This window comes from Lagopus muta, chromosome 9, assembly GCF_023343835.1.
Source record: "Lagopus muta isolate bLagMut1 chromosome 9, bLagMut1 primary, whole genome shotgun sequence".
In the NCBI taxonomy this organism is placed as follows: domain Eukaryota; kingdom Metazoa; phylum Chordata; class Aves; order Galliformes; family Phasianidae; genus Lagopus; species Lagopus muta.
In genome coordinates, this window is record NC_064441.1 from 4,875,685 (window position 1) to 4,899,592 (window position 23,908).

The following is a 23,908-nucleotide window of genomic DNA, read 5'->3' on the forward strand; positions in this document are numbered from 1 at the left end:
AGAATACATTGCCTGCAAGAGTGTAAAAATGCTGAAGGCCTGGCTACTTTTCCTAAGCTAGGCTAATTCAAGAAAAGTGAAGTGATTGCAGCTCACCTCACTTTCATTCTCTCTGTAGCATCACAGAGCCTCATCTGCCTGTGGTCACACAAAGTGTCTATGATGGGCGTGAAAATAAATCTGCAGTTTAGTCTCTCTGCAGCATCCTAACCACTGGAAAAGAGAAGCCAACAACAACAAAACCAAATCCATGAAAAAAGAGTAGAAAAATCAAGGAAGAGAAGAAAAGGAACATCTTCCCTAGTTAGCTCCTCACTTCATATTTTATGTCTGTTATGTTTGGAAGTCCTTTCTTTTTTCTTTTTTTTCCTTGTAGAATAGCTATCTTCAATGTAAAATAATCTGATATTCCACTTATCTGCAATTTCAGAAGGCTTCATGCCCCACATTCATATGTAGCAATTGTTAAAATGATGACTTTATCGGGTGCCAATATTTCATTCAATATGCTACAGAAAGAATTTAAAATAATATTTTCCATAGAAGTTAATGCCTGAAATGCATGAAGTAAAGTTCAGTATAATTAATATAGTAAAAGCCTCAGTCACCAAAAGGAAATTGCACAATGTGGGTGTCATGCTGCTACCTGTTGCCTAGCAATATTGCATACGTGTGGCACAAGATTGATAGATATCACCCACTCAGATCGCTGGATTCAGACCTTCACCGCAGAGTTGTCAGTTGAAAAAACTGCCAAGAAGCAGAGAGAGAAATAACAGATGGGGAGGGAAGCGTCGCAGGGTAACTTTGTCTCAGTGTCCAGCAGCACAATACCCAAAAGATCAGCTTAAAAACAGGAGATGCTAATTTTTTGTCTGTTTGTCCAACAATCTGTGTGTTTATATTAATATATATATGTAAGAAAACTTACTTCCCAGCCAGGTTTATCTAGGCTGTGCAAGTTGGGGTAATGATATCCTGAAATTAAAATGGCAATTCATTTTCATAATTTTTAGTGACTCACACTGCATTACCTTTAAGTAGGATGAACAGAAAATTCTCTGACATTACAGATAATTATAATGTTATTACAGTGCTCTTGATAACAAATGCTAAAGTTTAAGATGCAACACAGCATTTCAAGCAACTCATACCTTCTCAAAATACACTTTTTGCTAAAATTTTCCATGATCCACTTGGCTTCAAAGTCAGCTTTTTCTGCGAAATCTTTCTATGGAATTAGTTCTGCCATTTTTGAACTGAGTCGAGGAGCCTCCATATGTTCTATTCTAAATTCTGGACTTGCATAATTCCAAAAAATGACTAAAGATAGAAGTCTCAGACCTGACAGGTTTTATAATTCTCATTAGAGGAAGCAAATAGTCTTATTTTGGAGAAAATTAATTAAGTGTTTAAAAATAAAGGCATCCAAAGCAATTTTATGAACACGCACAGACTGAAGATATTATTTCAGGCCAAAATGGTTTTAAATACTGTTATATAAGAAGACATGCTCTTAACTGTTTAAAGTCGTCACACTTGAGGGAAGCCTTATTTATCTAGTCCCATCCATTAATAAGGATTCATTAAAATAATACAAAGCATGAGAAAAAAATCTAATTATAAAAAAACCAAACAGTCAATTCAATAGAGCATGAACTGCACAACCATCTGTTGAACAGTCCCATTTGCAAAGGATTCAACATCCATCTTAGTCGCAGGAAACAGAGGAACCGACAACACAAAAGCCCAGGAGGAAGCGACAAATAATAATGAGTACAAGTAAAATAAATGGGAATCACAGTTGATCCTAATGCTCATGGAGGCTGAGGATGGAGCAGAAGAGTGGACCCCTAGTGGATGCTGACAAGGATGAGGGAAGCAACCCAGACCAGCACGATGCAGGGTACTGAGCGCAGCTCCCCCGGCACGAGGCCTCGCTGCACAAACTTCCGCTCTGCAGTTTGATTTAAGGTAGAAATACTTCCCTAATAGCATACCCAGGGAAAGGCCTTCTGCATTCACTAAGTGTATCTTAATTGCATTCTGGTTTTGCTGACGTTTGGTGCTGTTCAAAGCACTTAGATAAGATTTTTGGAGGTATTGTGTGACTTGAAAACTACCGGTATCGGCAAGCACTCAGCTGCCTTCCAGTCAGTTCCCAACACACCCACACAGCAGTTGCTCCTCACTGCACTACAGCCAAATCCCACACACAACCAGGACTTGGGGTCTCCTACACAGAGCCAGAGACCAAGCGAGGCAGGTGCAGGAGGAGCACGTTAGTTCTGATTAGCAGAGACCAATAAAGGGCACCTGTAGCAGGAGCAGTTTTTCTTGCTGGAGATTGGGAGTAAACATTTGCATCTTGTGAAGGGGTGAGTAGGCATTTCTTTTTTTTCTTTTAAACCATACCAGGAAGAATCTGTTACTGGTTTATTCCCTTTTATGTAATCTAGAGGTACAGCAGCTGAAAAGTGAGATGGGAGTTATTTGAGTGGTTCAAAATTGTGGCTTTGAGCGTTGCTTTGGCTTTGAGGAAGGCTGCTTTGAGGTGGGTCTGTGCTCTGTGATAGGAGGCAGGCATTGGAAACACAGCAGCCTGTGGCAGAGCAGGTCAGCCAGTGAGGAAGTGGTGGTTTTCTCCTGCTTTTAGTTAATGTTTCTGTAACACAAAATGATTTCAGTAGTCTTGATAGTGGTGTTAGGAAAAATAAAGCATGGTGATGCACAATTATGGTAAAAAGGTTTGTAGCTTTAATGAGAGGATTTTGCTCTTTTTCTTGACATTAACATAATGCTTTTTTCTTTCGGGCAGTCAGTGATTCAAAATGATTAATTTTTCTCCATTTGATAAAAGAGAAAATATTTTCATTTCTATTTGTTGAGGAGCCTAAGGGAGGAAGCCTGGTCCTCTTCCCCTGGCAATGTGGGCATTTCAAGAAAGAAATGTGCTTGGGAGGCCCTGAAGAAGCACGTGTCATTTGTTTTAATTTTCTTGTGGACCTTCTAGTATTACTAGGCTGGCTTCCAATTTGGCATTTATATAGCAGTCAAATATTGGGATAACATTTACTTTAAGAAAAAAAAAAACAAAAAAACAAAAAACAAAAACAACCACCAGCCAAAGTAATTTAATGGACCAACTTCATCTTGCTTAAGCCTATTTAAAGATACACACCTTTCCAGTCTGAGGAATGTAGCATTTTAGCTCCGTTCTGACTATAAGGAAGTCTCAACCAAGAGAGTGGAAGGGTGCCAATAGAAGCACTATTATTTGGCAGGCAGGAGGTAACCTTACAGTAAACAGCTGTCAACTTCACAGTCTAGCTGAATTTTAATGGTTCAAAGACTAAAGAGAGATATGATTTTGCCTGGGGTCTTGGCTGTATTACTCAGGGCTGTGTTTAAGCCATCACATTAGAGTCATGTGTCTTGTACGTATAAATTCCTCAAAGGTGCCATTAAAATGTCAGTTCTTAACTTAGCTAGAACTATAAACCACTCCAATACAGTTTAAATCTCTGATCTAGTATAAGGCAATCAAAATAGAATAAAAAGAACACTGTGTAGTTGGAGGCACTGTCATTTCTAACCATATGCAGGTTCATGCCATTAATCCCCATCGTTTCAGGTTGGCCTTGTTCTGCATGTAGCGGAGAGTTAGATTTAGCATAGGTAAAGTAACAGTATCTTTTGTTAGGAAACGTAGAGAATTAGTTCCTGAAACTTAACTGCAGTGTGTAAATGGCAGTTTATTTCCTTCTTGAGTGTCCATCAAAATATGGACGCCTACTTACTAAAGCTCTACTGCAACCATTTCCTCTCTTTTTGGAGAAATACAGGGATTAGTAGCGGACTTGGGATATTGATAGAGAGTAGAAATCAGAGAGGACCATATCTTTCAGATCAGGCTGCTGGCCTGTGAACCATACTGCATAAAAATAAAATAAAAATCTCCACCACTTGAAGGGGTCTGAAGCAGCAATTTGCAACCATTTCTTATGCATGAAAAAAGAACATTGAAATTCGTAGTGCAATTCTACACCAATGCAAGTACCTTCAGTTTCTGCTGTGGATTATGCACATGAACTTACCTTCCTGTCAGTGACAGTAGACAATTAAAGCAGTAATTTAATTGGTGATTCTGGAGCAAAGAGTGCTGGGATGAATATTGATAACCTTAATGAAGGAACAAGCTGTGATAATAGATCCTAGTGCTGAAATGCAGTATGATGAACTAGGGTTATGATTTGTGGGAAGTTAGAGATGGGAATCTAGAAGTCAGTAAAAACTATAAATTATAAGTGACTAGCTATGTGTAGTTTCAGAACCCAGCATATTTGCCTGCACCTGGTCTGCCTCATGAATCTACACCTGCAGGATATTGGTATTTCTGTTACAGCTATGAGTAAGGCTATGCATTTTCTAACAGTGCAGCTGTATACCAAAGCACTATGTATCCTGAAAGTCAGGAAGGCAGGGGCAGATGCACTCTGCTGTACTTACGTTTTAAGCAGTAATCTTTATATTATTCTGTTACTCCTACTCCATAGGAGTCAGAAATCCTGTAGCACTCTCCAAAAATTATACTGTGGAGTAGATGAGTGTATCTTTAAAATGGACGTTTGCTGGAAGATAAAGTTGAACCCTGCAAAGGAGATAAAATGCAGATTTATTGAAGCAAACAACAACAAAAAGCTGTATATTGGATTTCAAGTCCTTTTTATATTGTAGGGTCTATAAAATCAGGTTCCTTGCCCTTTATATTGCAAGTCAAGCAGGAACAACCATTGCAAGTTTTTTTTTGATCACTCATGTTTTATGTAATCAAACACATACTGAATTCCAGAGTGATTTGTAGAGTAATATCATATTTCTTCACTAAAAACAGAGAGATAAAATTGCTCCTAATGCTTTATCAATAAGTTTTCTTATGATATTCATGGAAGTTCATTTTCTTGATACTTCACCAAAGGCACAGAGGCACTTTGAGTGCATTATTCCAGAGTACCTATTTCCAAAGACTTATGCCCCTTCGCTTAAGGTAAGATTTATCACCCTTGGAAAAATGCAGGTAAAACAGGTTTTATGCTGAGAAAATAGGCAAAGCAGAAAGACTGGTTAGAGGTGCGTGTGGAAGGAGTGCAGAACAATTAATTCATTTACACCTACTCCTCAGTCCCACTGCAGAAAGGAGAAGCTATTTATGATTGTGTTCTCATATATAAAAGTATAGTACTGCTGCTTTCAAGAAATTACTTATATTTCACATGTCCTCATTCCTTTCCCAACTGGATTCAAATTTCCCACTGTGCTGTCCTGTGTGGAGTCCTGTTGAGCCTCAGTGCTGTGTGGACTCAGTTGTGTTAAGCTGGATGTAATAAATGGAGTCAATGCATAATGTTGAACTGTCAAGCAGTAGATGGGAGTTCAAATATTGAGAGCTTAGCTTACTTATTGCCATGACAATCACTATTGAAAATATTTTTAGCTTATACTAAATGTACAGAAAGAGAAGGAAAAGGCGTTTGAGATGTGAAGCACAAAGACGTTAATTTAAAAAAACATTGCCTATCCCTTCAGTGAATGGAATATTTAAAAGGGAACCCTTGGTTTGACAGTCTAGGGTAATTAAATTTGGTATTAACTGTCTTCTCGGGGATAGAAAAAAGGCAAATTCAGCTAGGCAAGTGCTGCAATTTGGTCATACCTTGTTCTTCTGGTTGTGGCCTGCACATCATGCAGTATCTCTGCTGAATGAATCTCTTGGCGCCTTGCTGCCTCCTCCTGACTCAAAAATACAGAACTCAGTGGTCGCTATTTAATCTCATAACAGTGCTCTGGGTTTTAATTAATAGTGCTTTACAAAGAAGTCTAACAGTATCTGTCAATATGTTTGCTGCTAGGCATTGCACTTTCTCACCCAGTTTATAAGAGGAAGGTGACATTTGCCTTTGCCCCCAAAGTACTGTATAATAATTTATTTCAAAAAATCAGTTCCTACTTTCCTTGTAACAGTGTCCATGAAAGGCGCTTCCAAAGAGGCATGATAAAAGAGGGTTTGTTTTATTAGGGATGTCGTGAGGATAGTGAATAAGCACCGATGATTACTATTTCAAATGTCTAATGACCTTTTCACTAAAGCAATTGGACAGTGAACCTCTATCATGCTCTATTGCTTGTCTTAAGACTTGCGGTCTTTGTGCCTACGGATACACAAACTAGTTGATTTTATGATAGAGTAATATACCTCAAGACTTTGCATTACAGTTACTATTTTTTAACCAGATGTTGGAGTGTGAACTTTAAGAAGTAAATGGTTCAAGTTTGTATATCACAGGCTGTGGCCAGAATTTACATTGTAGAGCATTTCTATATTGTCTGGCACAAAAACAAAACAATTGATGTATGCCAGCACAAACGGTGACGAAGGCACCGATGACAGAAGCAGATCAACAGGGACATTTGCACCAAGGCAACTCCCTGTTCTTGTATGGAGGTGTGCAAAACAGTGACAGGTGCAGCATCTGTTGAATTGTTTGTAATGTGGCAGCCAGGAACATACTTCAGTTTGCTCAACAACAAAGTGTTTTTTATTCTTTTTTTTTTTTTTTTTTTTAAAGTAACACTCAAAAGATCAAAAAGAAACACCTTCATTACCTTTCAAGCTACAATGCTGAAATGTTTGATTATAAAATGACCAGTGGAACATTTGTGTCTTATCTTTAGGGGCAACCAGGAGAATTTGATGTTGAGACAAAACCAAACTTACTGAGGGCTTTTGCACTTCAGTTTTGGGGAAAGTGACAGTGCCTGTTGTTTGCATTACGAATAAATCAGTCAGTTGATGAGGAAGCACCAGTCCTTGCTAAAAATATCAGAGCACTTTTTTATACAGAAGTATCAGAATTATTTAGATGGCTCTGAGTAGATAGCTCTTTGCGTTTGGGCCTGGGGTAATGGGGAAAACATACAGGTGGAGTCCTGGTTGGAAAGAGCATTTTTAAGTGCTACTTACACTAATTACAGGGTATTTAGGCTAAACAGCTTGACCACAACTCCAGTGTGTGGCAGAATTTTTTAGAATCACATGAGGTTAGTATGAGGCTCCTTTCCTGCTAGTACTGTATTCATGCTGGATTACACGGCAGCGCTGTAATGCTTCTCATTAAAGAAGACTTTGACTGTCATAGCCCAGTGCTTAGTAAGGGTGCAAAAAGACACAAAGGATTTCTCACCTGCTTATTTTCACTGTAGCTTTGGTTCTTGAATCACACGGTGCAAAGCCTCCAAAAACTGCACCTGAAAAATTTTCTGGTAAATGCAGAACTATGGTATTTCCTATTTAAAATCCTAAAACCAACGGGAACAATTTTCAGGTATTTACATTGAAGCTGTGAAGGCAAATGATGTCTTGGCTGAATGGTTCCCCCTCCGTCCTCTGTTTGAGAAATATCTATAAAGACTGAATAAGGTGGTGATTTCTGGACAAAAGAATGAGTTGAGTTAATAATGTGAGCACTGAGGTAAAGAGTAGTTTACAGACACAGCTGGTGTGAAAGCCCTGTTTCTTTAACGAAGGTATTGACTGAAGCTGGACTGCTATAAATCTTCTTGGAAGAAATCTGTATGTATACAAGCTTGAAAATTAAGTCTGCCCTGTTGTGACTCAGACAGAAAAAGACTTGACTCTCAGAACTTCGCTGGTCTGTAAAATAACTAAAAGATTTGCCAGGGAGGAGAAAGACAATGGGATCTGGTGCACATTTTTTAAAAGAAAATTGAACTTATACTTCCACTTTATTGAGACATTAATCCTAGAAAATTGGCTCCTACACATAACCTGAAACCTATATCACATCCTTCTACTTGTTCTCTGATATTCACCAATTGAAGGCATATCACAGAAAATAAATCCGTTTTCTTGTCCAAAATATGAACAATTTCAAGAGAAAACACTGAGCTGAAGAGAAAGCCAAGGGAAAAAAGCCATGTAACTGCAACAGATAAATAAAATTACTGCCTCTAACTAATAAACTGGAAACCTGAGTACTGAGTTTGACAATAATATAAGAACTATAATTTGGCTCACAAACCTCACAAGAAGTAGTAAAAATGGTTATATGTTTTCTTGATGAGAAGCTGGGCTTGTTGTTGACCTCATCATTCTACAGTGTTTCTTCTCTGGATATTCAGAGCACACAGCACTTCCACTGAAATCTTTTGTTCCGAGTGCTGAAGTGTTACACACAGACATCTTCTTGTACAGCTGAAGTTGTGCAGAAAGCAAAGCCTAGATCCCAAATGTTCAGCCATAAAGGCTCTTGGGGAAACATTCAGACAATGAAATGTACAGTGCAAATACTGGATGCAGCAGTGAAAAGTGGTCGGTCATCCTTTTGCAAATACTCCACAGGCTGTTTGTAAGTGGTGATTACGTACTGCCTGTCATTTAGGTCATAGCTTACTAACTAGGATAGCCAGCAGACAGTGCTGTTGGACTAGCAGGCTCCTTTGAATGGCCGCATGGCTGGAAATAGAAGTCTTGGAGAGGGTGCTAATTGCAATTGAAATCTTTATAGAAAGTATGCTGTTATGAGTGCAAGCTTTGTCATAAAACCAGATCCAAAGGACACACATTGACAAGCCAGGCATCTCGGTAATTGAATACTAGGGCTGCACATTAGAGATTTGGGTGCTTCAGGCAGAGTTTTACCCTGCAGATTTTAAGGATGTTGCCAGTTAGCAGTGCTGTGCAGTTGTACAATGGGCTTGGTCAGGCTGGCAGGAATGTCAGCTGCAGGATGAGGCTGTGGCGATGCTGGAAACAAAGATGGCTCTCTTACTTCATTACAATGATTAGGTAATTTTGGTTGGCACGTGGTTTACCTTCCATCTAACGCTTGCTCATGATCTTGACCTAAATATCAACTCCCTTTCTGTTGTCTATGACTGCTAATCTCCTTCATAGCTTTATGTAAGCAAAGGATGGATTTATTCCCTGGTGATTTAATGCTGAATTCTTCAAGTTATTTGGACAACTACATGTGAGAGAGGTGATTAAAAATGTTTAATTCTGGCACCTAGCTTTTCAAGCTATTTGATATTGGGCAAATTTCTTTCTTTTTGTATAATTTGTCTGTCTTTCCATTGGTGAAACCTGCTTTGATTTAACTATTAGTTGAGGTCACTTAATCATCATCAAAGCTTAGGTGGATTTACTTAATTTGCATGCTGTGAAATGCTGCAAGGTTTTAGGACCAGATCTTCAGCCGATAGACATCTGGGATATTTCTGTCTATTTCAAAGAAGTTTTGTCAGTTTATATTAGCAGAAGATGTCATCTTTAATTTTTTCATAATGGCATATGTGATATGAATCCAGAGGTCCATAAATGACATCCACTGGGGGAGTGAAAATATTAAAAGGAAAAAAAATCAGGCCTTCCTATATATATATATCTCTTTATGCAGAAGAATTCCACTAAACATTTCTCTAAATGTGCATGGAAAAATCGAGCAGTACATAGAATCTATAGTGGAAAGACAGTTGTGTATTTTCATACAGAATTGATGACTAGTTATAGGAGGCAGAATTACCAACTCTAGAGAACACAGATGTTAACTGGCGTAATGCCCTCTTGATGCAAATAAATACATTAGATGCTATAAAAGATTTTAAAACAGGAGAGCTCATCTTGGCAGGAGATATATTTGCTGGATTTGTGCTATTCATTTTGTTTTATAGAATTGCTCTGGAATTGGAATAGACTATTTGAGGAGCTTCAAAATGCACCAGTAGAATGAGGGTTTAAATTCACTTTATTTCTGATGGTTTCTAAAGGGGAAAAAAAAGCCCAATCTGTGCATAGACACTTCACCCCTCTTAGCACCCACAGGGTCTGAGCTTACATGTCTGGTGAGCTCAGGAACGACATGATCACAAAGTGAGGACAGGCTGGACAACTGTTCAAACAGCCAGGGCTCTTGGTATGTCTGAGGCAACACTGAGGGGCACTTTCCATTCAAAAGCTGTGATATTTGCATTCTTCTTCTGTCATTAATATTCTTTATGATCCTACTCTTGCCAGTGTTAGCCCTGCTGATCTTTCACCACCTGCCACTTTCTTCAAACACTTCCTTTTATTCCCACATGATTGAATCTCTTCCAAGTAAAACCTGAGGGAATACAATGTGACCTGTCTCCTCCTCTTCCCCTACTGCTCTCCATTCCTGTTGCCTGTCAGAAAAATATGGGAGTTTTGTATGCGCAATGTTTTAACAACCAGAGGGACAGAGGCATCTGTTCATGACAGCAACACTCAAAAACATGGTCAAAGGTAGTGACGTAGCCTGGGAAGCATGGCTGGGGTATTTTAAGGCAGTGCTATCCCCTGCTGTTTGTACTGTTTTTGTATTGCTTCCTTAACGAAAAGGCTGTGTAAGGACCCACACATCAGCCCCTCAATTTGGCAGTGGGGTGTTTGTCCAAGCCTGCCTAGAGAGGACTGAAGAGCTCTGGAGGAACTGGGCACTGGTCTGCTTCATCGCAGCATTTCGGGTCTTAAAGTCTTGCTGTTCCTTTGCAACATTCATTACTAGAATAGAATGAAGGGCAGAGGGGAAGCATGTGCTTGAGTTTTTTCTCCTAGCTGGTTGTCACATTCCATAGCTGCTGCTTTAGTACCTTGCAGTCATTTATTTGTTCCCAAAACATGTCCTTTAACTTCCTGTTCTCATTTTTCAAGCGTTTTGGAGCATTTTGCCTCCTCCCTTTGTCCCTTCTGATTTTCTGATGTCAAGATAGCTTTTTTGTGTTCCATGTTGTTGTTTTATGAAGCCTTTATCTCATACTCATTTCTACATTTCAACATTTCATACTTCATTCCTCTACATGCTACTGTGAGCTCCCTTTACCAGTGTCTGCATTTCTGCATTGTATCAATCTCTCAATCTGACAGATGCAGCCACTAAAATAACCTGTGCATGATGCATGCAACCCAAAAATAAACATTTATTTCAGCATTAGGTGTGTCATACCTGCAAATACCTCTTTTATCTAGACACGTTTATTTTAATGCTGACTGTATGAATACCAGTATCTCAGCATACTCTACAATACCATCTGCCACTTGCTCTTGTATTATGCATAATTTAAACATTGGAGTAACATAGGGTTATATTAATGTTGCCATGTTCATACGTAGCTCTGAAATTTGACAAGTATACCAGTGTGCTATGAGGACTACAGTGTTACAGAGGTTTCAAGTGGAGCTCTAACACAGAATTCACAGAATGTAAATTCAAACAAGATGTCACCATAATGGTTGTGTGATGAGTTCAGGTGATGCTATGTACTTGTTCTGAATCTTCTCAATAACTTAAATATCAAAGGCTAAGAATGACAGACTTGTACGATAAGAAATGAGAGTATAACCCTCTGGCATGCTCCCTATTTCATTTTTCAGCTCTCCTTAGTCTGGAGGAAACTTAATTCAGTGTTCAAGTGACTTAATCTATAATTTAACAAACTGCTCGAGTGTATTTGTGGACCATTACTGTTGATAGGACACTGAAACGGCTGTACTTGGTCAGACTGGTTCTTGAAGCCTTAGTAAGATCCTGCAGTAACCTGTCATGTGATGAGCATTATTTAATGGATTAGATTTACTTCTGCAGCCTGAGATTACTTGCACCTCTGTTTACACGTTCCAGGACATGTTTGGATATTTTCATTGATTTCAGGTTGTTCATACCATAATTATTCCATATTAACACTTTGTTAAGAGAATCATGCTAAATAGGGACTGCTTTTGAAATGTGTGTAAAGCAAAGCTTAATTAACACCAGCTTTCTGGTAGTTTCCTGTGCCACAGAACTTGGGCTGAGTTACTTTGGGAGAATGCAGCTACTGATAACTAAAATATGGTAAATGATTTTAAAAAGCAACATTCGATGTTGCAAATCATTAGTTTCTATCACTGTGTGCCTTTGCTCTGGTATGTCACAAAGTTCCCGAAGGCATTGTTAAAGGCTGGGGATGTGGTGTCAGGTAGTCCCTGAGGGCTTGCAGCAAGCTAAATTAAATCACTTTGAAACAGCCTTCTGCCTTTCCAAGGCTTGTGGACTTGCATTCTAAGGCCACAGATGAAGTCTCAGAGCTTCACCAACAGCAGGACCATCTTCAGTGGCAGCAGAGCACAGAGCCTTCTGAGAAGTTCCACCCTGTGCCAACCTGGCTCTTCCCAGTATGGGTGGTTGGACTTTTCAGCAGTACATATGCAAAGCCACTCTCTGTCAATTCTGAAACAATTTGTGCTTGATTGCTGGTACTTCTTTCATCTTTAGGAGAAAACGGTCTTCATTACCCCATTTTGCAATCACAAAGCCATTTCTGGGTAAAGTGATTTTGGAGGAATTTTGGATATTAGTTCTAGTAATAATGACATAAATAAAGCACGAAGTATTTTATTGTTAAAGCACTGGCTAAGAATTACTACCATCCTTAATGCAGAAAGAGCTGATTGGATGCAAAAAAATCCCTTTATATCCTGAGGCAGTAGGGGATAGGATGTTAGCCTTGCACTTCCCAATGTGGGTATAAGTCTAAAGAAATACCTCAGCAATTCAGTGCCAGCTAAGCAGTCTATAAGTTCGGATCATCTCAGAGCCTCTGATCTTATTAAAGAGAAGCTGTATATATTGAACAGTTTTTTCAGACTTCAGCGTGAAAAGTGTGAATATTAAGGTGCTCCATCGTGAATTACAGTAGGCTGTGCTGTTCCTGTTCTAAATGTCTTTAACTGTGGTCCAGAATCCTCTGTAGCCGTTCTCACTGCACCTTCAATCTGTTGTGGGCTTTGTGGCTAACTTAGTGTCAAAAAAAGCAAAGCATCCTGTCTTGGTGTAACATTAAATTATGGTGTACCTAACCTGCCCAGGGTGCGGTGTTTTAGCACCTCTCTTGAATGGGTATTTCTTGGGGAACTAATCTGTTTGCTGTTAATGAAAGCTATTTGAATAAAACAGAGCATTGTATCTGTGATGAAGCACGAGAAACTACACATTAAAAATAATAATAACAAAAGAACAGCAGAGTAATTTTCCATATTGTTTTATCCAATCAATTTTCTTTATGAATTTTGCACTTGAAATTGAGCCTTCTCCTGAAAGGCAAAATACAGAGATCATGCGTACAAGAATCGTTAGTGAACTGTGCTGGAGCATCTTTTTTGTGAGTCTGTATTTTATACATCCATTACATTAATTATTGAATCCTTGAATCACCTACTCCTGATCATTGCACTTTTCAAAGCACAGTGAAAGATATAAAAGCTAGATTTCCAGCTTGTGTTATTTGATGATGTGCCCACATTTACCTGCTCTTACTGTCAAGGTACAGTCATTTATGTGATGGCATTCAGCTTGTATTTCTGATTTTTGTATTAACTAAAGCATAGGATTTAGGCAGGGCATTGAGCACCGTGTTTTCAGGTGGCAGAGGAGCACATGGTGGGGGTATATTGCAGGGGTCAGACCAGCACACTTTGCAGAATCAGACAGGCTGTCTCTGAAATTATCCAGTGTTCACAATGGTTTCAAGATCTCAAAAACTGGAGTTTAGTCTGATTTTAATAACTGTTTTTTCTGGAGGTTGCAGCCTGCTTTCTAGAGGGAGAAGAATCTCGTTTTACTTAAAATAGCAAGAAATTTGTTCTTCTCCTGCTGCTTTTGATAGGGTGCTTGACTACTCTATAACCCTTGTGGGGAAAATATTTTGCTTAAGTTCTATTTTTATCTCCTGTTTGTTTATTTTTAATTACTACTCCCGTGCCCTGGGATTTGCCATTGATCTTCATCTGCCTACACAATTATCTTCAGCTTGCTGAAGGGTTTATTTTTTAAGTTATATGTGCTCTTTTAACACTTCATGCATTTCTGTGTGACTGCTTGTAACAAGAGGATTCCACTTGGTGGAAAGGTGGCTTAATATAACTGAAGTTTTGAGGGTATATTAACAAAGAGAAGATGTTGTCTGAATAGTACTGATATCTTAAGGTGATTGTCTTCATAACAAGATCTTGGGGGAATGTGCACCATGAAATGAGGTGTTCCTGCCCCAAGGTTACCTAGGGAACACTGTAACATAAAATGTGGGAGTTTAATGTCTTTAAGAGCATTTTAAATGCACTGAAGTTCTTTGCAAAGCAACTCCCACTAGCTTGAGAAATATCTCTTGAATTTATGAAAAATTTATCTAACTTTGCTGGAAGAGGCTGTTTTTACTTCTCACAGTACTGGAGGCTCTGCTCTCTATTTAGGCTTTGCAGGATTGTTTAAATGTAAATTCTATCGTTTTGTTTGAAGAGAATGGGATCTTTGAGTAGATAAGTGCTGATCAACTGCATTACTATGTAACCTGAGGTTCTGCCCTAAAATTTATTTTCCTTCATCTCTGTTTAAAAACAAACAAAAAAAAACCCACAAAAAAACCCGCAAAAAACCCCAAACATTTGCTGCCAATATTAACTGAAGCAGAGAAAGTCCAAAATTTCCATCAGCTATGAGTGTTTCAATATCTGCTAAAGGTTTCTGATATATTCTATCCTAACTCTTAAATCTGTATTGTAAAAATTAAGCTGGTGTTGAAAGATACTTGCCAACTAAGGGATGAAATGAGAGCTGTGGCCTCTGCTTTTGGAATCAGAAAGGAAGAGTCCCACACCCAGGTGATCTCCTTAATTGCCACTGAAATTCTTGTTCTGTCCATGTCTGTCTGCCTTCTTGCCAGAAGGAACTTCTTGCTGGGAATGTCAGTGGTAGGGAATTTCTGTGGCAGTAAACGGTAGCTTTTGGTTTGGAATAAGTCTGAAAGATCCTATGATTATCTCACACATTTGCTTTCCAAAATTATGGGCTGAGCAGTTTCTAAAGAAAAGTCTGAAGAAGGTTGATCCTTGAAAAATCAAGAGAACTGTAATTACAAGTAGCAGAGAAAATCTATAGAATGGAGATGATTTGCCACTAAATTCAAAGGGGCAGCCTATATAAATCAGCCTCAGTGGAGCCCACTTACACAGTATGGGGATTCAGCCCTACCAGTTGTTTGGTTTTTGTTTTTTTTTTTTTTTTTCCAAGCAAGTTTTGTAGAACCCATTTTACGTCAATTGCTTTCATTCTTATTCAGTTTGATTTGACTAATTATTATTGTTCCTTCTGTTAGAATGGGCCAAACGGCTCCTGTCAGAGCCTTCTGCTCGAATGACTCACTTGAGAGAGAATGATGTGTAGTGACAAATCTTGCAGTTTATCAGTGAGGACCAAGGAAATTTGTTGTCCTGAGTGTTATTCACACATGCCTGAAGCTCAAGTAGCTGCCAGGCTGTGCCTGGACTTGGTTCTCCTTCCTCACTCCGTTCTGCACTGCCACAAAGCTACAGTCTCACTGTGGACTGTAAAAGGTCAGCAAGCTGTGCAATTAATCTGAGTTACGTGCATATCTCAGAATATGCCACGCTGCATCATTTCAGCTATTGTGCAGACTGCTACCATAGCTCAGGTTTACTTTGGAAGTTTCTGCAGGCCTTAAGAACCTTCAATTTCATGAGGAAATTTGAAACGATTACAACCTCACCAGAAAATTCATTTTCTCTCATGCTCTGCAGTTCTTGGATTTCCCTCTGTTCCCTGTGGGGAACAGATTCATTAGACCTGGGGCTAAGATTCATTAGAATGAGCACACGCATCTTTCTTTAACCATACCGCATCTGAATCGCTGCAGTGGTGGTTGTTGAAGTGGGTGCAGAGAGTTTGTAGAGAAACGTGTAAAGAAAATCCAACTTGCATGCAACTTCCTCAGCTTTTAATACTAAACCAGGAAAAAAAATAGTTGTCATTTTAACTGGCTCTATTAATCCCCTTCTATACATTTGGGCTGAGAGGGTTTGTGCCCCATGCATGTACTACCTCAGCCTGCTGGAGGAGACGTACAGTGCCCAGCAAGCTGTTCATTCTAGCAGAGCATGAGCCTCCATGCCTGAGGGGTTGTTTGTAGGCACCCCACCAGGTGATGCAGTACTGGAAGGGGTGATGAGGTGACTGAGGTTTGCTCAGGCTGAGCCTCTGACTGTGCTGGTAGCTGAAGGATGGCTTCAGACCTGCAGCTGTTGACATCTGGACTGAACAGTGCAGCGGTGAGCTAAAATCCCACACCAGCTTTTCCAAATGATGGTGTTTGCTTGAATTTTCTCTCTCTGTTTTCTCTCTTCTTGTCTCTAATATTTATCTTCCAAAGCAGGTGCCAAACTGAAATTTCCCTTTCAGTTAGACCTGGCTCACAGGTGGGGGAAAAAAACGAAGATGGAGAATCCACTGCTACAAGGTGACTGGTACAGTCATGTTACAGCTGACTTTGCATTTGCAAAGACACCGTGAAGCAGGTTTCATGCTGCTGCCACCACTGTAATATATAACGTGCTCAGGCTTTGCATGTGGGGAACTTGGGCTGTGGAAAGGGACGGATGGCATGGGGCAGGTTCTAGAACGGGCAGCTGTAGCATGTAGCAGCGGTATCAGGGCTGTTTCCCATTTATTACAAGATGCATGGAGGACAAGGTCTGAATTGCTCTCCTCAGGCCCCATGCTGTGTTAATGCTAGTGAACAGCTGAACTCATCTGTTGCTGCTGTAATTCCTTCTTCAGCAGAATTTCCCAATTCGTTCACTATGCTATGTATGTACTTATATTACTGTTTTAAAGTTATCCTTCCCTCCATCAAATCCTCTAATTAAAATGAATAGAGAAGGTTTGTTTTTCCCCTCTTTGTGAGGCAGAGTGCACTTTCCGTTCTCCCAAAACACAAATCCTCAGACTCCAGCAGTTAAACTGCAATTCATAGTGCTAACATTTGGATTTGGAAGCGTTTCACAGTCGCAGATGGGGCTCCACAAGGTGCAAAGCAGTGAAGAATGCTGTAAATTGTTGAGTCAGGTTAAATTAAAAAAGTTAAAAGGGGAAGAAAAAAACCTCTTAGATAAGCAAGGGAAGATGCTCTAGAAGAAGAACAGCTCATATCTGACTGTATTCCTACATTTTCCCAAAGCAAGCAGGGCCAAGTCCAGTCTCCAAGAAACGTTGTTGTGGAGCTCTGCTGAAAATGATTTAAGGATGGCATGTTCTGGAGGCATCTGCAGCCTGTTGAGGCTGGAGGCCTGTCCCACCAAAGCTCCTTCATGCCTGTACAGTGCTGTCAAGACAGGTAGATGCTGGCTTGGTTCCCAGCTGCTGAGGTGGGAATGGGGAGAGGGGAGGATGCTTCAGGGACTGTGGGCTTTGCCAGGCTTTGTGGGGCCACGGCTGGTGCAATGGGGATGGCTGCCTAAGGATAATGCCTTGCACCTTCTTCCTCCCTAGAGCTTTGGGTGCTCTCTGATGCAGTGGCTGGGCAGAGCGGTCTATGAGCAAGGTTGATTTCCGTTTCCATCTACAGTGATTACAGAATACAGAATGGTTGAGGTTGGAAGGGACCTCGACCATTTTGCAATTCTGTAACTGCTTTGTTTTGGTTGTCGTTCATAGCTCATCTTAATATTGTACTAATTCCATTGTAGACCAGCTGTATGCTTGTATTATCTTAAGGCATCTCAAGCTTTTAATTTACAGCAAAATCCTTGGAATTCACTTTTAAGATTAGGACTGGTGATAATTTTTTGTGGTTTGAGGAGAAAGGGAAGGGTCTGGAATGATCTCAGTGGGGTTGAGAGATTTTTCTTACACCGTGGTGCTCAAATGGGGTGCACAGCACAGGCCATGATGGAAAGTGCCACTTTATTCAAATTGTGAGTTCAGAAATAATGAAATTAATTGTAATCAAGCAATATTGTAAGGAAAAGGAGGAACAATGGGCTGCTACAAAGACCTAAGTCTTCTCTGAAGCTAGGACAACTTGTTAGAGTTGTTTAGTTTGACGCCTGTAGAAGTGAACAAATCTTTTTCTCCTCCTCTCCTTTTACTCTTGCATCTTTTTCCTGCATATTTGTACACTGTACAATAGTTGTGCTTTGCCTCAACTCTGGGCACAGTGCATGGTATCCCTCAATGGGAGCTGTGCTGTAATGCTGCTGTGGGTGCTGTGGCTGCTGAAGGAGCCCATTCAACCCTTGGCTCCAGCATCCATCTTGTGAGTCAGCTTGTTGTGTAACCTCGTGGAGACTGGGAAGACCAGGCATGTAAATGGGAAGTGAATTGACTGAGCTGTTGCAGAGGTGTGAGCCTGGGATAAGATAGTGATCACTGAGACTCCTGATTGGGGGGGGGGGGAGGGGGAAGAAAACAAAGAAAAAACACTTTATTTTTCACTGTAGGGGGTCAGGGAAGCATTGTAAACTTATGGTCTACAGAGATTCAGACTGCAGATGAGGCAAGAATTATATGGAGCAGAAGAGAGTTTAAGTTGGAAAAATGTGATTGAGTTAAGAAGAAAAATTTAGGCTGCATCTCCTGAGAAAATAGACTAATTGTGAAATCCTCTACTACACTTAGATCTGGGACTCCTGGGAAATAACGAAAAAGACTGTTTCTTGGCATGTAGAAGCCCCTAGACAAAACACTACTACTTTAGGAATACTTTAGGCATAACTGCAATATAGTTCATCAGCAGCAACCCCATTCCTGCGCTGATGGGAAAGAACTAATTTATCATTAATAAGCTTTTGTGTATCTCTGTTTCCATATGCCTAGGACACTGAGATTGCTGATGAAGGTTTCTAGTTACAGAGGTGATTTTGCAAAGTGAGAATTTATCTAATAGGAACAGCCCTAGAACTAGTGGTTCACTTTGCGTAGACTGCTCAGCAGCCAGCAGATAGTAATAGTTATTTGCCTCTACTCTCAGCTGAGGCTAGATTTGAACTACTAAATTAAAAGCAAAATAAATTTTCTTTCTTTAAACTATTTGATCCCTCTGGGAAGGATTTTCACATGCACTTGTATTCATCATTTAGAAGCTTTCCAGTTGCTTACGAATATCTGTTTTTGAGATGTGTTACTGAAAAAGTAGCTTGGTGTCTTTCATCATCCACAGTAGTCTGCTTTCAAAGCGAAAGACAGTATTCATTTGAAAATATTTGTTCACAGTATTGTTTGGCAAACTTCAAAAAGCATCTAAGGTTTAAAAAAAAAAAAAACCCCAAAAACTAATGGGCATGATGTGCAATTGGATATGATTTCACAACTCAATGTTTCAAACTCCCCTGCCAATCCTAAATATGCCACTGGTACACAGCTACTGCCATGTTTCTATCCATTTTTCTTGCAGTAAACAATGCAGCCCAGCTCTATGTTTGTTTATACCTTTCACTGTAAGTAAACATGGTTGGCTTTATGCCTTTTGTTAGTTGAAACATTTTATGCCCTCTAAAGATCTGGGGGAGGACTGTTTCTTCAAGCTCACTGTGTTTGACATTGGCTCTTAGTCTGCTTTGAGCTGGAATTTTTCTTAATGCTCTTTATCTCAGTTTTCCATCAGCGACACTTCAAAGTTGTTGCATGAGCTCAGGCTGATCTTACTGAAGCTAAAGGGAATATTCCATTTTCTCCTCCATCTTCATTCCCCCACCCTTGCTCTCCAGGCTTATCTACACAGCTGGTGTCAGCTGCAGCTTTTATCTGCACCTATCCTTGGGTCAATTCAACTTATTAGGCCAAAAAGAGAGGAGAGGGTGGGAAAAAGAAAAGCAGCTTTACAAAAAGATGGATAATTTTCTGCTGAGTTGGTGACTGGAACTGAAAAGACTAGAAGATGGCAGAGCCAGTGGTGGGCAAGGACTGGGCTGAACAGGATGAGCCTGCAGGGATCAGGACGCTTCTGAAGCACAGAGCCATTGCCTTGTCTGAGCTGCTCTGCATCACCCTCCTGAGCTGAATGTGCTTTTTTTTTTTTACCTGACATGGCTGCTGTGAAGATAAATTGATACATGTTCAGCTAATGACTGTGGAGACAGCGTTGCCCAAACAAAAGACTTGTTTTCTTTGTTTTTAATTACCAAATACACCTTTTCTCAGATTAAGGATTCTACTGCTGATTTTCGTATGTTTATCAGTGCTTGGAAAATGGATGTGTATACCTTAAGGAAATGACTGAGGAAAAACAATTTTTATCAAGAATTGGCTTTTATAGAAATACTTTATTTCTATGCATGCATACAAGTGTACTATAGAAGGTATATTACTGAATTAACATGCAAATATGCACACATTCACATCAAATGAGCAAAATCATATTTAGTTATAAGGAGCTTTTTCTGCAGAATTCTTGCCACGTGCGGGCAGGACAGGATATTTACTGTTTCTGCAGTCAAATAGAAGACAAGTATAAACTGGTTTTTATAACTTACTGTATTTTAGTGCACTGCCTGGTATGTGTTGTCTAATTTATGTCTATTTCACACCATCACAGTTATGCTTGTAATATAATAAAAAACAAATGTTAAATTGTCCCAGTACTTATATTAAATATTTTCTTCTATTTAAGAGAAAGAAAAACAAAACTGTAACAATATATAAGGTGTATGAATGTTAAAAGTTTGATCTTTCTGGCTAGAGTTTATTAGTTTTTTTTTGGCAGGAAAATAACAGAAAGCATAGGGAAAGGAGGCTGAAATGGTATACTGCACCCTTTCTAAAACTGTTGATCAGTTGGAAGGAATCAAACTGGTATAGTGGGCTGAAACACTTCTGTGCTCAAATGGCATCCACCTCGAGTGTATTGGATTTGGCAGTGTCCGCTCAGCTGGGTAGACCACCTCAGTTTTGAGCAAATGATGGAACTTCGGATCATGAAATACCATCAACCTAGAAATTTTAATAAATCTGTAGGTCATACCTGCATTCCCAGAGTCTGATCAACGTGGGAGTGCTGATCTAGTCAAGTTTAATTAGGAAAGCGTAGCAAAATGTCTGTGTGCTTTGTCCAAAGCCTGTTGCAGCTTACAGGAATAAGACTTGAAGGTTATTGGTGTCTTTCAGCTGGTTTCTTTAGTTCAGTTTCTGTATGTTATGCGCTAGTATGAAAGAATCAAATTTGTTTTTTTCAGGCTTAGTGAATTTGGGTGTACAACAGCATTAGCAAAACAGTTTGGTGAGACAGCACAGCTTTTCTTCTTGAAGGCCTCTGTGAGACCGAGTTGAAAAAAATGTTCTTTTTCATCTCTGACACAGGGAGACCTCTGTTCAGTATCCTGCACGTTTGCAAACCTGGGTTTGTGCACATTAATAGTCTGCAGCACTCCAGCATTTGCATGCCTTAGTGTTTGGGGCACAACTGAGAAGAAACTCCGTTAAAATCCCTGGTGCTGCAGAGGCATTAGTGAGAGTATTAAATCCCTAGACTAGATAGTCATGCACAGGTAGGACAAGCAAGAATTCATTTAGTTTCTAGAATCAGTTTTCAGAAGAGATGCCTGCTTTGGAACTTTATCTTCCTGCTCAGTGTCAGTAAAACTCACCACGCACGTGCTACATTTGGCCTTTGATCACATTGTACTGAATGTACAGTAAATGAGTCTGCCTTAAAAGGCATCTGGTTTACTGCTCAATCAACAAAGGTTTTTGTGTGTAAAGGTGAACTAAGACTAATCTTCACAGCATGCTCCAGTGACAGTTTTGAACCTAAGCAGGACAGTTCTCATAAACTAATTGTCTGTGGTAGATACTGTTGTCATGTTTTGGAAAGAACTGTTTGGTTTTAATAGAGAATTTTATATTCTCTATTACAAAGGGCAGGAACTGAAAATATACCGTGACTGTGTTCTACATAAAACAAGCAGGTAAAAAGCAGAGTATGATTCACAACAGTGTTGTTCATTGGCAGCTCTGGAGTATTTCAGTTTCATCATGATCTGGTGGGAAGCACTGCTTGTATGTTGCACCCTGTATGTTTTTAAGAAAGCAGTCATGCAAGTTCAGGACAGCTGTAGATGTAAACAATTCATGCTAGAAATCTGGATAATTTTTCAGTAAGTAATTCTTAAAAGGGAACTCAAGTAACACAAATTGTTTAAACACAATTTTCAAATAAATGATTTTTTTCATCATGGCATATTCTAATCATTTTCAAGCATTAGACAGTCAATTAATCTTAATTTTAGATCATTATTAAATAAAGTGATGCTGGCTGTGGTAGGATGGCTTTTATGGTTTAGAGTGTCACGGGAGAGAGTGCAATAGTTCTAAATATGAAATGTTTTCATGCCATTAAGTGATTATTAAAGAATTAGGAAAATTGATCAACCAATCTATTTTAATCTTTCATATTCTTTTCAACATGTTTTTTCTTAAATGTTTAAATGACATGAGAATCAAAATCTAGCATTGGTCTCTTTGCAGTTACTTAAAGAAGACTCTTATCTACAGCTCAAAAAACCAGCTTTATTTTTCCATCACAGAGTTGCAAAAGGCAATAGAATTTACACAGTGTAGTTCAGTATTTGTTCTTGTGAATCTTTGAATATAAGCTTTTCTTGTAGCTAGTGTTTTCCATACCTGCCTGTCAAATACAATTGTTGTTCTGCTCACACAAGTGTCTATTTGCGTGACTCCTTCTGCCTGTGCAGCCTGTGTGTAATGACTAAAAATTATGACTATTTGATACTTTTGGTCATACTAAGGTTGTTTGTGAGCTGAGCAATCTCCATCTGGAATTAAAGCATTTAAATGTTATAATTAGCTTAGAGAAGCAGGAAATACCTGTATAATTTTTTGTTACTTATGTTCCTTTTAGATCTGTCATGTTCAGCTAATCTTTGTGATGCAGTATGTGAGTACGTAGAAGTGTAACAGAGATTTCCCTCCTGGCCTTGCCATGTGGTATGAGGCCAAATGTCAGTACATGGGTCAGTCAAATCAACAGTGCATGCTATATCTTCATCGTAGAAGCATTGCAACCAGAGACTCCCATCAAACTGAAAGAAAATCAATCCTCCATACATGAAAACAGTTAGTAATGGTCTTACTCGAGCTTAACCTGTACTGAATTATTCATGGTTGAGTTACCCAGGGAGAAGATTACCTTTGTAGCACACTACTCGAGTTGTCTTAGTCTTGTTTACTTTCAGTGGGATGGTTTCCCAGGACAGTGGGACCAGGTCCTTTGTTTGCTAGGTACCAGAATGTTCATACTGACTAATCTGCTCTGTTATGGGATTTTTTCTTCTTCTTGGTTTTTTTTTTTTTTTTTGGTTGTGCATTATTTTAACTTCTTTTCTTTTTGTTTAGAGCCCCAGCATGGGGTCCCTGAGTGACTGCTAGTGCGTTTGAATCTAGATGGCTCCCTGTTGACATGCCATCTGCAGATGCTCATGTAGAGTATGTTTTAAGCAGCAAACACCTGGGGTGCTATATTAAAAAATGCTCAGCATTTCAAAATCCCAGTGATGGAGTATAATATGCTCTTGATGTGCCACTTGCTGTTAGAACAATAAGCTGAATCCTGCTAAGTCCTAATGCCTCCTGTTGAAAGTGAATGATAGCAGTGGATGCTTGGGACGTGAAAGATGCATGTCTTACAGGTATATTAAAAGGAGTTTATCTAACATCCTCTTTTATTTAGACTTAGTCATTGTAGGCATATTCCTTTTCTGTCTTTTTTTTTTTTTATGACTACAGTGTGATACCCCCAGAACAAGGGATGGGCTATATAATTGCTACCAGCCCTTTAGATGCACTGGGTCCTTACTTTAATGACTTGTTTGCAAATATCCAAGGCACATAATTTAATGGTGTCAAGAAGTTTCATCAAAACAAAAGTTCTGATAGATTTGCCAGAGGTAAAAGATGAAGAGAATCTACCGAGAGCCATGCAAGTGCAGTGTATAGAATAGCAGCAAGAAATACAATTGTCCTGCTTGATT

The 23,908-nt window shown here is 39.4% G+C and overlaps 1 protein-coding gene across 1 annotated transcript in view; it reads left to right on the forward strand.

Annotated features, from left to right (window-relative positions):
• The first annotated feature begins 2,281 nt into the window (after positions 1 to 2,281).
• The window catches only part of NLGN1 (neuroligin 1), a 395,611-nt gene continuing 373,984 nt past the window's right edge, over positions 2,282 to 23,908 (forward strand). Inside the window, exon 1 of the mRNA XM_048954988.1 lies at positions 2,282 to 2,378. The gene's annotated coding sequence lies outside the window, so the exon portion shown is untranslated. The remainder of the gene's footprint in view (positions 2,379 to 23,908) is intronic.